Source organism: Carettochelys insculpta, chromosome 8 (genome assembly GCF_033958435.1).
Source record: "Carettochelys insculpta isolate YL-2023 chromosome 8, ASM3395843v1, whole genome shotgun sequence".
In the NCBI taxonomy this organism is placed as follows: Eukaryota; Metazoa; Chordata; order Testudines; family Carettochelyidae; genus Carettochelys; species Carettochelys insculpta.
This window is the reverse complement of record NC_134144.1, coordinates 13,714,354-13,730,566: the sequence shown is the minus strand read 5'-3', so window position 1 is coordinate 13,730,566 and position 16,213 is coordinate 13,714,354. Positions and strand designations below refer to the sequence as shown.

Here is a 16,213-nt window from a genome sequence, read left to right as displayed (position 1 = left end):
ATCAAGAATTAGGAAAGAAAACACCTGCAGGTAGGTGCAGGATTGAAAACGTTATATGATATCTTTTTCTATTTGTTTTTAGCAAATATTTAAATGATTTCTATGCTCAGAATTATTCATGAGGTCAGACTATATCATTCTAATGGTCTCCGCTCTAGTTTTACAAAATAAATCTTTGAATCCATAACCTTCCTTCTATTCTGCATTTTTTGTTGGAAGATTTTAAGTTATCAGGAGAACAGAGAGTTTGATAAATAGAAGATATTTAAGTAGAAATAAAGATTGTAAAATTGATTATTTTGAGAAGGTGAAGACATAAATCTTTTGGATTTTGCTTGTCTGAATGGAATTATTCGTGGCAGTAACCACTGCACTGGGCACTAAGTAGTTGTATGCTCATGCCCTGAGAATACAAGCTCATCACTGCAAGGATCTAACTTAAGTGTTTCTTAAGCATGTAGTACTTAAATAGTGGTAGTAACCATAACAATAGCAGATTTACTTGAATTTAAGAAATACCCGATCTAGTGCGTCATTTCAGTAGCACTGCTTGCTGCATTTAATACTCCAATAACGGAAAGTAACTAAACTGTAAGCAAAAATATCAGACAACGTCATTCATAAGTAGAATTTTGGCTGCTGGTAATTAGCTAGGGATGTAAAATTCCATTTAATTGTTGAACTGGTTAAGTGCTAGGTTTAACCCATTAACCAATTAAATGAGGTGGGGAGGAGCAGCTGGAGAGGCCCTCCTGTCATGGAAAGGGTCTGACCAGCCAGGCTGGAGTGCCTCCACTCACAGAACGCCAGACAACAGGGCTGCTCCAGTCTATCTGAAGCGTCCCTGCCCACTGTGCTGCTGCAGGTGGAGGCGCTCCAACACAGCCCAAGCAGCCCCCATCTGTAAGGACCTGGCCATGCTGCAGGCAGGGTGCTCCAGTCCAGCCAGAGCAGCTCCCATCTGTGGTGAACCAGGGCATGCCATGGGGCTGGAGTGCTCTAGCCAGGCTGAAGCAATCCCCATCCACGGTGGCCCCTGTCCATAGCAGGGAGGGGGCCACTCCAGTCCAGCTGCACTGTAGCAGCCTACCTACCCGCCTCACCCCTCCCCTCCAGGGGTGCTGTGGCAGGGACTACTCCAGTAAGGCTGTAGCACCCCTCCCCATAGCAGCCCTGAGGGGGCTCCAGATGTACTGGCTAACTGTGACCAGTAAGCCGCACCCATTAAAATTAACCAATTAAACTGCAACATCCCTATAATTAGGGGGTCATAATTTACATGACACCTGAATATGTTTATTTAAAGATATCACATGAAACACTGGAGGAGAAGTTAATAAAAAGTCACGGCTCTGCTTGTCATGATTGTTCTAAAGATTGGCTACAGCACGTCATGTCCAACTTTACCTCTCTTGCAATAAGTCAGTTCTCTAAAGGAGGAGGAAGAGGAATGCAGCAGTTTTCCAGTGTGGAATGCATTTGTCAAGCTTTAAAATATTTCTCAGTTCTGTAAAAGATGGAAATAGAAAATCAGAGATAATCAGAACACAGACAAAAAGTGGGCTTTGGTAAAGCACATACTACTGAATTCACTTAACTTTTCTGCATTATAGACCTATTGAAGTTACCAGCTAAAAAGTGTTCTGTAATCTACACATCCACTCCCCCCAAAAAATGAAATAAAAATTTGTAACAAACAAACCACTGCAAGAAGTGCTTGACCTTAAAAAAGGAAGAGAACCAGAGATTGTGTGAAATTTATTAGGGACTTGACCAGATTTCACACAGTAAGGCCACAGCTACACTAGCCAAAAACTTCAAAATGGCCATGCAAATGGCCATTTCGAAGTTTACTTACGAAGCACTGAAATACATATTCAGCACCTCATTAGCATGTGGGCGGCCGCAGCACTTCGAAATTGACGCGGCTCATCCAGATGGGGTTCCTTTTCGAAAGGACCCCGCCTACTTCGAAGTCTCCTTATTCCCATCTGCTCATAGGAATAAGGGGACTTCGAAGTAGCTGGGGTCCTTTCGAAAAGGAGCCCGGTCTGGATGAGCTGCGCAGTGGCAAGCCACGTCAATTTCAAAGTGCCGCGGCTGCCCGCATGCTAATGAGGCACTGAATATGTATTTCAGCGCTTCATTAGTAAACTTCAAAATGGCCATTTGTACATGGTAATTTTGAAGTTTTTGGCTAGTGTAGACGTAGCCTAAGTGTTCAGATGCTGCAGTGAGTGGCAGCAATATAAAACAAACATAGAATTCTAAAAATGAAATGTCATAAACAATTCATATAAAAGTTACCCAGAAAACACTCTTGTTAAAAGGAAATTAACGTTTCTGCAACAGTAAGAACAACAAATACCCTGAAACTTCAGCACATAAAAATCAAAAGATCCAATCCCTAAGAGCAGCATAGCTACAAAGTATTCCTTCGTCCCATCACAAGCATTTTGTTCTGATGTATATTCACTACTATGTTAAAAGTTTCACAATCACCGAAGATAAATCTCCACTGTGGACAAAAGTCAGTATACTTGCCAACATAATGTAGGGGCCATTAGCTAGGGAAGTAGTTTTCAGACTTTTTGGCATCACACCCCCATTTAATTTTTGAGAAACCCTCATGTCTCCCCGCCTCTTACCATCATCCAACAAAAAATTCAATTCGTAATTTAAAATAAACAAATGTTATTTAATTAAAAACAAGCACAAATAGTTTTTCTTGGCCCCTTGCGGGCCACCAGAGCTGACCATCCTTCCCCTCCCATCCACCTATCCACCCACTGCCCCAGCCGGGCTGCTCATCTATCCGGTGCTGTGCGGGCACCCTGGCCTAGCTGCTGCTGGGGGACACTGGCTCCAGATCCAGCTCCGGCCCAACAGGGCTGCCAGGTATGCATCTCTAGCCCCACCTGGGTACCAGAAGAAGCCAGCTCCAGCCCAGTCCCATGCAGCTGCTCCCAGCCCCAGCCTTAGCTCTGTGGAACTTCCAGGGGAAGCCAGCTCCAACTGAAGTCCTGGGCTGCCTGGGATGCAGCTCTGGCCCTGTGGGACTGCCTGGGGACACGGGCTCCTGCCTGTGCAGCTTGGGGCTGCCAGGGACAGCTCCAGCCTCCAGGAAAGCCTGAGGACATGAGCAGCAGCTCGCAGCCCATCTCTTTGGTTCCGGAACAGCCCTGGTCCTGCTGGACAAAGGATGTTGCCAGATCAGAGAATGGCGGTTTAAGGACATACAACCTGGAGTCTCAAACGATCATTATGAAGTGTATATGAAGTTATGGCAGGATTTCAGCAGAAAGACAAAAGGTATATTTTATAATGTTGCTGTACATTTTAAGTAACAAGGGCTCCTTGCCCACTAGCCCTGAAAAATCCCAATAAAGCTGCAGTAAGAACACAAAGAAAGCTGACTTCCATTGAAACAATCAACAACAACACATATCAAAACCTGTTACTACTGTTAGATGTATAGTGGAGGTGCAGTGAAAGTGAATGGGAGGGTGTAGTGACATAAATTAAGAATGGTGTGAACAAGAAGTTACTCTCTCCAAGTAAGAGTTTATCCTTAAACCTAAAGGAACCTGCTATACTAAGAAAACATCCCAAGAGTTGAAAGATAGCTGTTCAAAAGCTTCAGATGAATTTACTAAAGGTTCTAATGTTCCTAATGCAGAAGGACCAAAATGGAGAAGGCTGGCACATTCATTCATTTATTTCAGAAATCTACTGGCCAGCCAGTGGTCAGGAGTTAAGTTATGCAGCCACAGACTAGTCAACAGAACACTGCAGCTGTACATTTCTAACAAAGAGCATACTGTGGCACCCAAAGTGTGTGCACATAATCTTTGGCCTACGCACACCCAGCAGAAACAACATATCCACACCATAAAGACTGAGTTCATTGTTTATTAAGTACCTCCTCCTGGCAGCTTATAAAACTCTCTCTTGAGTACTTAAGACAGATGTAAAGATTACAAGCAATGTCTTGCTCTCTGCAAAATAACTGTATTACAAGAAACATCAAACAAATGCAATCTTGCTCTGTATGTGTTTAAAACGTTATCAGAAAAGGAACCCAACGTATAATGACTATACTTTTGTCAAGCAACAGACTGAATTTTCAATTTTAGTTTAAAACTGATGACATTTAAACAGCATCGTGTCCGTTTTTCGTAAAACATATACCAAAACCACAGACCTTTTAAATAGAAGGTCTAGAGTTTCCTATGATCATTCATGTCTGGAGACTGGAGTTTGCAGAGGATCCTTGTTTTGTTCTGGGGTTTTTTGGTATTTTTAGAAGAGTGAGAGAACCAGCAAGTGTTACTAGTAAAAATGAGAAATAATTTTCCTAACATTCCTGAAACATTAGAAGTCAGAAAATAAGATAATTATGAAATAATAATGAAGAGCATAAATTATTTTATGTTCTCATTTAAGCTGCTGGCTTACTGGCTCAGGTCTCTACTTAATTCTTCCCCAAAGAGGTTAGCTTTGAATAAAAATCCACATTCATGTTTCACACAATGGATCTAAAAGGTAGGTTACATAAAATTAGACCTTCAGGAAAGAAAAAATAGAAATGGATTTACAGAATATTTTTATAGACTAATTGCTTTTTTAATCTTTTCTACTGCATGATCTACCCATCTACTGAATAAAACTTCCACAGTAACATACAGGGGATCCCCCTGTTAAGTTGCCTCAAAAGTCATTTTGCACATACATCATCAATTAATTAAGGAAGCTAAATTCATTATACATCACACAGATCCACACACAAGTCATTTTCCAAGGGATCAAAAGCCAGCAACATAGGCAGGCAAGTTTTGTGGTAGCCAGGCGGAAGACGGTGTAATATGCCATGACGTCACACCACAATCTTTTGCATCGCCCTCCTCATTGTCTGTAAGTTTTCAAGTGAACACATTGCGAGTGCACATACTTAATATATTTGTGCAATCCTTTAACCATGACTGAGAAATCAAGTGTTGGTGCAAAGTTCAGTGATATGCGCAACAGGCAACATATCAGTGTGAGTCTCACTGTGAAAACAGATGTGAGAAAGGGCATCAGAAATGGTGAATGGGCTGCTAACATCACTCGCCATCTTGGCCTACCTCCGACAACGGTTCATACCATCGCCAAGAATGCTGGTGATATAATGGATAAGGCTAAACATCTGACACAGCATTCTTTTGTAAAGATCACTTGGCCAAGAAGCAAGGTGATGGAGACAATATTGGCACCATGATTGGATGAATTGCATACAAAGATTACGCCAATAAATCTCAGTGCCATTTAGGAGAAGGCAATGAGGTTATTCAAATTCCTGAAGGAGGAAGAGAAGCAGGGGAAGGGAGGCACTTCCAAAGAAGAAACATTTAATGCTAGCCATGGTTTCACCATTTCCAGTCACGCTAAGGGTTCAAGAACATTAGAATGCTAGGTGAAGCAGTGACTGCCGACATGGAACAAACCGAAGTGTACAAAGACAAGTTGAGAGAGATCACCCAGGAAGGAGGATACACTCCACGACAAGTCTTTAATGTTGAGGAGATGGGGCTTTATTGGAAACGAATGCCAAAACTAACCCACACTTCTGTTAAAGAAAAAAGTGAGCCAGGCTTCAAGACTGCATGTCACACTTGCTCACTGGCAATGCCAAGGGAGACAAGACATTTAAACCACTACTCATTTATCGTAGTGAGAACTCTTGTGCCATGAAAAATTACGTCAAGTCTCCCTGTCGTATGGAAGTCACAGAGAAAGGCCTGGATAACAAAGCAAATATTCCATGAATGGTTCACGGATTATTTTGCTCCAGAAATTAAAAAAAACCTCTTCTTGTTGTAGATGCTGCTGCTGCTGCTGCACATGACTTAGATGATGAATCATTATGCCCCAACATTAAAGTTGAGTTCTTACCACCACGCACTATATCACTGATCCAACCAATAGATCAAGGTGTGATCACTAACTTTAAAGCCTGTTATCTATGTAGGACACTCAGGAGACTCATGTAGGATACAGACAATGAAGGAAAACTAACCATGCAGGAATTCGGGAACACTTAACATAACAGATGTAGTAATGCACACTGGTGCAGCATGGCATGAAATAAGTGTTCAATGCACGAACAGCATGAGGGAAAAACTCTGCCCAGAAGCAGCAAATGATTTTGTTGGTTTTGATGAGACAACAATTTGAAAGGAATTGGTGATGCCAGCGAGGACAGTGTTTGACAGTGTCAACAAAGAGGATCTGACTGAAGTTCTTGCTTCTTCTTCAGAGCCTCTAAGTAAATGAAGACCTGGGAGAGCTAAATAAGCAAGCATTTGAAGAGGAAAGCCAGGACAAAGACAAAGAAGAAGAAACAATGAAGGAGGAAGATAAAGGACTTACAGTGAAGTCTCTTTGCCATATGTTTAACCTTGCTGATTAAATCAACAAAATCGAGACTCATGATCGTCTGACTGATCACTCTTCCAAGGTTGTACACCTCCTAAATGACAGCTTGTCCTGCTACTGAGAGATTTTGGATGCTACAATTCATGATGGCAAGCAGACAACATTAGAGTCTTTCTTTAGGAAAGCACAGAAATCCAAACAAATCAATCGCAGAAGAAGCTGGACCTTTAGGCATTCAAGACATGGAAGAAACAGGATCAAAAGTTACTTCACAGCCTTTAGGCATCAGGAGGATGAAGAAATCGACATCTTGGGTGATGAAGAGATGGTGGCAGGTGACTCTCCTGCCTCATCTCCCTGCATCCACATAACTCTCATCAAGCAGGGGTACTGTTTCAGTATCCCTACGTCCACCATCAAGCCCATCAAATCCATTTACAAGGTAAAACTAACATACTTGTCTTATCTATTTCTGTTTATTGTTTTTATGGGTTATAAGTAATTATATGTATATACACACACGCATGAACTGTATGTGTTGGGAACGTACCTCAAGCTAACTACGTTATTCCTTATTATGCTATTGCTTCCGACGAAGAGGGTCTTTGCCCATGAAAGCTTATGCTCCAAAATATGTTAGTCTACAAGGTGCCACAGGACTTCTTGTTTTTATTCCTTATGGTATTAATTCTCCTTTATAAGTCATTTAGCTATAAATTGCATTATTTATGAATGTAACCTGGAGTTATAACAGGGACCCTCTGTACTACTCTGAGTATGTCATTATAGTTGCTTGTTTTTGACACTTACAGGGTTATTTAACAGCTTGTATGTTATAAGGCCAACGGTGGATATGAGTCTACATAAAACCACTATATAGGACAAAGATTGATAAAATATCCTGTTTGTACGCTCACCTGGCACCTCACCTATCAAATAAAAGATAAAATATGAACTATTATTCCAATGCGACAATGGCTTGCATTTTATGAACATTTTTTAAAATGTCAAGACTATCAAGTATTATTAACAGGTTCAAAGATTTCTTTCTACAGCTTACAAAGTGGTATTAATTAGGGTCTTGAATTATATTATTTTACAAACACACACTCTGGTTCTCTTTTTCTCTGGTACTCATCTAGTCATCTTTATGTAATAATGTTGTGGACTGTCAGACAGCTGATGTATCCCACCCCACAGCTGGCTACATTCACCAGTGAGTGAAGTGTTGCATGTTATTATTAGCTGTCCTACACATATATTGTACACAGAATTTACAAGGTGTTTTGTACATGCCAAGGATTAAAACAGAAATCTTGAATGTAAAATGGTAACATTCACCTTCTCCATTTCATATCATAGACCAGAATAAGATAATTGGATTATAAAATTAACTATGAATCCCTCATAAAATAAATTTTATGACAGTTACATACAAATTTTAACTTTACGAGAGGAAACGATACAGTATTTTTACACCATAAGAAAGAAGAAAATCCACGGATTGTGCATAATAAAATACATACTATTATATTTAATACTGGATACGTATAAATTAGACAATAGTCATAGTGAAATGTTATTCTTACTTCCAGAAAAAGTTGTTATTCTCAATTCAAAATACAAGCCATTCACATTCTGAGATACTAGAAAGTGATAAACAACTATTTTTAAAAAGATTTACATTCTAGTAAGTAGAAGTTATTACCCAGCTGTCTTGGGGAGGGGTGCATTGACACATTTTCCAGTTTAGCATACTACATAGTCAAAGCTTTAGAAAAAATCCCTCTTCGCCAAACCTACTTATGCAAAAAGGACCTGTTACATCAGTCTAATGTAACTGCTGCTACTGTCCTTACTCACAATAATTGAACACATAGGATTGCCAACTGAGGTTGAAGCTATTCTAGATTTCCTTCCTGCCCAGCAACATGATATTTTTTCTTGAAGTGTCCTATTAAAATCTCCAGTATTGCTTTCCATACTTCTGTGAGACATTACCTTAATCCTGAAGGGTTGGAATCCTTATGAGTACATTTTTCTGAATCTATTTTGATTCACCCCCCACCAACATCCTAACCATGCACAGTTGTCAAACATCCGTGGATAACAAAAAGACCAGTTTTGGTCTTTCATTTAAAACCTCCCCAATTATTTCAATCCACCTCTGTACATCACTCCATGTTACCTGGTATTTTCTAGCTACAAAAGGGGACCTTTAATGCCGTAACAGGACAGTAAAGGAATACAGTCTAGAGAGAAAGATAAACAGTCTACAAAGCAGATTGTGGGATCCAACCTAGCACCCCTGAAGTGCAAGGCAGGGGATTCTACGTCACTGTCCCAACTCCAAGAGTACAATCCAACACCCTCCCCCACCCCCCACAAAAAGCAGAGATGAAAGGACGACAGGCTGGAGAGAGAGAGAGAGGGAGACAGAGAGAAAGAGAGAAAGAGGCTGATAGGCTGAACACAGACTCTCCTAAAGATCCCAAGGGAGCGGGGACTGAGAGAAGTCCCACAACCTAGCCCACTTCTCCATGGCTGTCTGGCAACTCCATTACATTGCCTTACACCCCAGAAGCCTTACTCCCCTACTTTCACACTATATTAATATCATCTCAGTCACTCCTTCTCTGATACAGTCACAGAACGGCAGTCCCAGCTCTTCCCTCCCCGTATAATTTGGGAACACACATTCATACCTGCAACCGACAAAAATGAGGCCTTTCCTTTGCCTGCCTGTAACCTCTTCCCAAGCTATTTACTGAGCCCCACTGCATCAATTTTGAAAACGTACAAACACACCCCGGCAAAGAATTACCCCACTGAAGCACGATATGAGCTAGACATTTTCTACTTTGCAATTCAAAATGTTTCACCCTGGCTGCTGCAAAATATTTTCCAGCTTTCTCAATCCATCCGCCGCTCATCCCGATTCCTCAGTACATTGTCATTAGTTCAGGAGAGCTATCCCTTTGCAAATAAGCATTGCAGATTTACAACAAACATTAAAAACACTACAAAAGCATTCAAGAGCAACACTGAGGCTCACACATTTTAAAAACAATCAATGAAGGTAAAAACAACTCTAAAAATACCAAAAGAAATATACTGTTGTGTGGAATTTTATTATTAAAATACTTATGCCAAAATAATCTGTGCCCATTTTTTTAAAGCACTAAGTAAAATAGTCTAACACTAAAAATGTAGAGACAGAAATGTTTGAGTTGAATGTAGTAGCTGCTCAAGTCTCAAAGGAGTCCATGTAATGTTCCGCAACATGTTCCCCAAAACAAAGATTAACTTATTTTAAACATACAAACAGGATATTGTGGATCCATAATAAAGTAATTTGAAATAATTACCATGTTTGATGTGCTTACCCTGACTGTACAGATTTACCATATTCTGATAGCTAACTCTATATAGTACCCTTGCCATTAATACTTCAGTAAAACACAATCCTCTCCGCCACTTAAAAAAACAATCTAACCAGGATTTCAGGGAATACTGTAAAAACGCTATCCAAAGATGACCACAAAAAAAGTGCTCTTCAGGAAAATGATTAACATCTTATTCACTCCGGCCTGGCCACTATGCTGAGACAGGCAACATGGCAGCCAGCAATAATGGCAATGATTGTACAATGTTGACACCTGCCCACAAAATCCAAATTCATTTCCCATGTATTCAAGAAGTATCACCAGATTGCAGAACTTAGTTATTCCTACCTTAGCCACTTCTAAATGCCTTCTCTAATTACTGACTCTTGAGACTTCCAGTCATCCTAATTAAGTCTCATAGATAAGACAACAATTCCAACTTAGACTGTTACTTGAGTTCATCATCCACAAAGTGGCGTTTAGACTCCTAGTTTTGCACTAGGAACTCTCCAGATGTAATTGCAAGCAACCTAAAACCAGGAATGTCCAATTCAACTGAAAAAAAGCTAAGCCAGAAGTTTGGCAAGGAGCTGTTTGTTACAGGCTGTCTATAGTGCAAATCAACATGTTTTAATTATTATTTCAACTGAAGAAAATGCACCGTACTTCACAAAATAACTGAAGCACAAATAGAGAAGTTGATTAAAATTGATTATTTAAATGGTGGCTTATTTCAGACTTTTGAACAAGTGTTGAGGCAAACACTAAACAGATACATAATAGAAGTATGTTTCATAAAATAAACTTAACTGCTGAAGGACTTTATAGCTGATCTCTAAACCAGGGGTGAGCAAAATTGGGGGCATAAAATTTCATAAGGAGGACACAGCAAGATCAGCTGCTGGGTTTCAGGCTCATCCATCTCATTAAAAATGTTGAAATGTGTTACTGTTTTTATGTCGTATTTTCATTTTTATATTCCGATTGATCAAGTTTTTACATTCTGCAGACTTATTTTTGTACATGTGCCAAAAGGTTTGTTGTTTGCTTTCATATGAACATAACTAAAATTTCCATCAGTTCGGATTACGTTACACAGGCTGGGGGGCTCTGCTAATTGCAGAGAGAAAAAGTGGGGCCTGACATAAAAAGTTTGCTCACCCCTGCCCTAGACCCCACAAGCTCTGTCCAATAAGACCCCCATCTACAACAACATAAATGTTAAAAACACACTGGTCTGCAAACTCTGTTTAATAAAACATGATATAAAATAGTTACTCCTTGTCCATGAGGACAGGGAAGAAGTATATAACCATGTTACAGAATATTGTTTTAACACCAAGAACAACTGGTTAGCGTCAAGAACTAATGGAATGGGAAAAGTATGGATGAAAGCCTGGCTCAACAGAAGTCAATGAAAAGACTCTCACTGATTTCAGCTCGGCTGTCAACCAGTGAGTTCAATCCTTGGCCAAAAGAGTCAAATCAATTCCAACCCTGCCCAAAAAGGTGAGGGAAAGAGGAGATAAAGCTCATTTACCTCATTCTGAACATTAAAAACCCAAACCAACTCCTTTTCTTTCTTGGGTGTCACAAGGCTCAGCTGCAAGTTCTCCATCTTTCTTGAACTACTACAATGAACAGTAACAGAGAGGAAGCTGTGCTAGTCTATACACTATCGAAACAAAAAGCAGTCAAGTAGCACTTTAAAGACTAGCAAAATAGTTTATTAGGTGAGCTTTTGTGGGACAGACCCACTTCTCCAGACCATAGCCAGACCAGAACAGACTCAATATTTAAGGCACAGAGAACCAAAAACAGTAAGCAAGGAGGACAAATCCTTGCTTACTGTTTTTGGTTCTCTGTGCGCCTTAAATATTGAGTCTGTTCTGGTCTGGCTATGGTCTGGAGAAGTGGGTCTGTCCCACAAAAGCTCACCTAATAAACTATTCTGCTAGTCTTTAAAGTGCTACTTGACTGCTTTTTGTTTTGATACTACAATGAAATTATATTTGGGGATATGAAATTAAAGTAGAATAATGAAAATATAAAATTTAAGGGAAACTACAAAACAAAATAATTCCAAAATTCAATATGAATGATAACATGCATTTTCCTATTTAAAAATCAACAAAACCTTCATTTTAAGATTATGTGAGGCTTTTGCAGAATTTCCAGTTTGCAATGAAGAGCTGCAGAAACCACGGAGCCTTATCAGAGAAGCTGGGCCAGACTGCCCCAGGGGCCAAAGTACTTGGGTAAAACAGAAAACAATTTGCTCAATTTGCAACAGAACTCCCATTCCTAAACAGTTTACACAAAGAACAAAAAAAAAAAAACAGTAATTTTAAGGTGCTCAGAGGGGGAAAAAAATCGAAACACTCTCTTTGAAACAGCTCTGGATTTGAAAAAGATACACTGTTATGTTCTATTGAAGAGACTCTGAAAACAGTACTATAAATAAAGAACAACCTTTAGTATAGCAACACACAAGACAGCATATGAAACATTATTCCATTAGAACAACACAAACTGTGTGTGCATGTTTAAAAAATCTTAAAAGCAGATATTCGCTCACCTCATATATGCTGCCAGTACCAGTTTCCTTAGAAACATCATGTAGTCATCCTACACGAAATCTGAAACATTTCTCTCTCATCAGCTCTTGTGTGATAACCCATCCTACGCTGAACACAATTTCACTCTCTCTCCCCCTCTCACACCAACTCCCTATGCAATAACCCTTCCGATGCTAAAACACAGATAGGACACAATGTCCCATAAATCATTTCATGTATGAGGATAATCCAACCTGAAACTATATCTACAACACCCACTTTTGTGCCAACACACTTACCAAATTGCAAAAGCTTCCCTACAAATAGCCTCTTGAATGTTTTGTAGTGTAATAAATTTGTTCTTAACCAAACCTGAGCTATGCAGTTTCTGCCTATGAAATAATACGAGTTAAGTATAGAATGAAATGTCACAAACTAAACAGCAAAACTGACTAAACAAAACAATAAATGTGGACCCTTCAACACAAAGACCACAGAAAAAAGCAGAGGTAAAAGGGAACAGATAACAAAAGAATAAGGTACAGATTTATAAAAGAATGAGTAAACCAGAGCAAACAGAGTGCATAGTGAGAAGGAAAATAATGACCAATGCTGCAGAAAAGAGAAATTTATGCAGGAACAGATATTTCCTAGAACTATGAATTCTGAATTTTAAACAGCTTCTTCTTTTTCACCTTTACCATCTCCCTCTTGATCCAAATCCATGTCTGTTATACCACAGAAATGAGTCATATTCAAAAACGAAGTACTCCATCAGTTTTAGACCATTTCAACATCAACACACATTTCCAGCTGCAAAAATCTGCTATCAACAGCAATCCATCTACATTGAAATTTAGGTCAGGTACTTATCAACTTAAATTACTTGTCCCTCTAGGTCTGCCTGAGTAATCTCCATAAACGCCAGCTGAAGTTTCCTCTACTGTTATCTATTGAGCGCTGGAAGTGAATGGAATCGCTCCATCTAATTCTATCAATCTGCTAGTTGAAAGCAGTTTCTCTTCAAAGAGTAGAGGCTAAGTAGGACAGCTAACTGTTTCCATAGCTTTTCTTACACCTCCTTAAAAGTAAATGTTGGATTCAGGGTATTTCAGATTCAATTCTATTTCCACCACAACAGGCCAAAAACACCACATATACTACAAGCCTATGTAGAATATTAAGGTCATAAAGCCAAAAACTCAAAAGGTAAGAAAATGTCACATTTAGGGTTGCCCAGGCACTATGTTATAGCCTTCAGTTATGAGAGTACATGCATACCATTTTGTTCATAGGATAGCATGTGTTCAGGGAATGAACTAGAGTTACACAGTTAATGAGGCTATTTAATTTTTAATGTAATCTTCTAGGTTTTTAAAAAAGCAAACTGAAAAAGAAATATTACAAAATGGTGGTCATGTTGATCCCCTACAGGAGTCACCAGAAAGCTGAACTTTGAGATCTACAATACAGACCTCTGTCATTGAAGTAAGAGGGTAACTGCTAGCAATAACAAGTTGTCATCTTCTGTGTGGATTAGTAATGGGTGAAGGGGATGGGAGAGAGGATGGGTGAAATTTTTGCCAGTGGCTTTCACAGATATTTGCTAACATAGGAATGTAAAGACTCAGGAATCCTTGGCTTCAGTTACAGTGTCTGGAGGACATGGGCTTCATTGGACACAGGCCCTCCCTCCCATCTTCTCCGACTTTGCCCAGTTTCCTCCCCCAAGCTCGTGCCAGTCCCCATTCCATAGTGCTTTGGCATCATCAGTGAGAGAGGGCACTCAGAGCACAGGAGAGAGTTTCCTTCCCTCAATTCCTGTTGCTGACATTGTAGCAGCCCAGAGGAAAACCTACATACGGCTTACGTGAGCACAGACTCACTTCATCAGATGCTGCTCACGAAAGCTCACGCTCAAAACTTTTCTGTTAGTTTATAAGGTGCCACAGGACCCTTCGTTGCTGTCACAGATCCAGACTAACACGGCTAGCCCTCCGATACATATGGCTTGTTTGCATACCTAGCTTAATCTAATTCTTGACCTTCCCCGCAACCCTTCTATCCCTCTACTCTCTGATTTGCTCACCTTAATCATTTATTTCTGATTTGTCCTCCTTGATTACTGCTTTTGGTTCTCTGTGCCTTAAATATTGAGTCTGTTCTAGTCTGGCTACGGTCTGAAGAAGTGGGTCTGTCCCACGAAAGCTCACCTAATAAACTATTTTGTTAGTCTTTAAAGTGCTACTTGACTTGCTTTTTTGTTTTGATATAAAGTTCTGTGACAGAACACAAACAGGGTGACCAGATGTCCCAATATTATCAGGAACATCCTTCTATTAGAGCTTTTGTCTCTTCTAGAACCTTTTCACCCCCCACACAAACTCCACACACACACCCTATCCCAATTTTTCAAACCTGCCATCCAGTCACACTAAGAATACTCTCAGTAATTCTGAGAGTATGCTGCATACACAGCTTGGTCAGTATACAGGACCTACGTGAGGATGGAGCACTCTCAGTGATAATGCTGCCAAACAAACCACTACTAAGCTTATGCAAACTAAGCCTTTTTTTGGCCAATTCTGGACAGATTTTCAAAGGAACAGCAAAAGGCAGATCCCTTATACTAGGTGCTCCCTTGCCAATTTCCATATCTATTGTTCAAAGGTAGAGGGGTACGAGAGGCGTGCAATGAAACAGCTGTAATTTTTGTTTAAATATAGTCAAAACAATACCTTTCCTCTGATTTCATGTTTAAAAATGGCTAAACCAGTTGTGCCAAAACAGAGCAAGATCAGATGATCTTGATACCAATCAGATACCCAGGATGGAACATTTCAGCCTAAATGGCTGAAATCTGGCAAATGTATAAGAACATAAGTAATAAGAAACTAAAAAACAGGGTCTTATTAAGTAAAGAGTTAGGCAACCTTAATGGGAGGTGCTAGTAGCAACCCTTCCTAGAAAAATCACAGTACAGTAAAATATAAAAAAAACTACAGCACTCAAGACTTGTCAGTTCAATACAAGTTATATTACCTATTCAACGTGGGTTGCACTGAAACCACTGTTGTTCTGTCGAGAACGAGAACCATAAGAACAACAAATATGAAGCATATTCCAAACAAATTAAGAACAGCGTTTAGATAAGTCAGAAGCCCATTCCACTGACCCTGAACCGAGAAAGGTCTGCGAGCAGCTACAGCATTTTAAGGCCCAAGAACCAACAGCAAAATCTCCCCACTCAATCTTAACTAGGGGTGAATCTACACTTACCTGATGATCAACTGCGGTATGGTCGATCTTCCAGAGTTTGATTTCGCCATGTGTGTTAAGACACAGCAAAATCGATCTCTCTGCACTCGGCCATTGACCCCCGTACTCCATGTGATTGCCTGGAGTACGTTGGTGCAAGCCTGAAGAGCCACAATCTACACTAGGTAAGAAAGTCGATTCTGATATGTCGATTCTAGCTATGCTAATGGTGTAGCTAGAATTGCGAATCGGAAATCAACTTTCTACCCTAGTGCAGATCAAGCCTATCACAGTAGGGATGAAAGGTTACTTAGGTAACTCTTAGGTTACTGTAGCACAAAACATTTGGAGCTTTAAAAATTACCCACAATATTTTGAATACCTATAAGTAGCTAGGAAGAGGCTGCAAAGAACATTCAATTGGTGAGAATCCTCATAAAGTTGGGAGGTTGTCTGTAGGAGAGAACAGGCCTGTCACCTCGGGCCTTCTGGAGCGTGGCATCCTGATTAAGGATAGGTTGTAGGTCAATCAGGTTGTAGGTTAATCAGGATGCCACACTCCAGAAGGCCCTAGGTGACAGGCCTCTTCTCTCC

At 40.0% G+C, this 16,213-nt stretch overlaps 1 protein-coding gene across 6 annotated transcripts in view; it reads right to left on the bottom strand.

Moving 5' to 3' along the window:
• HYCC2 (hyccin PI4KA lipid kinase complex subunit 2) overlaps nt 1-16,213 on the bottom strand; it is an 83,785-nt gene that overhangs the window by 54,140 nt on the left and 13,432 nt on the right. For 2 of the 6 annotated variants that reach the window (XM_075000633.1, XM_075000632.1), the window contains one exon: nt 1,408-1,507. The exons of the other annotated variants lie outside the window; for them this stretch is intronic. The gene's annotated coding sequence lies outside the window, so the exon portion shown is untranslated. The remainder of the gene's footprint in view (nt 1-1,407; nt 1,508-16,213) is intronic. 6 annotated transcript variants of the gene reach the window in all.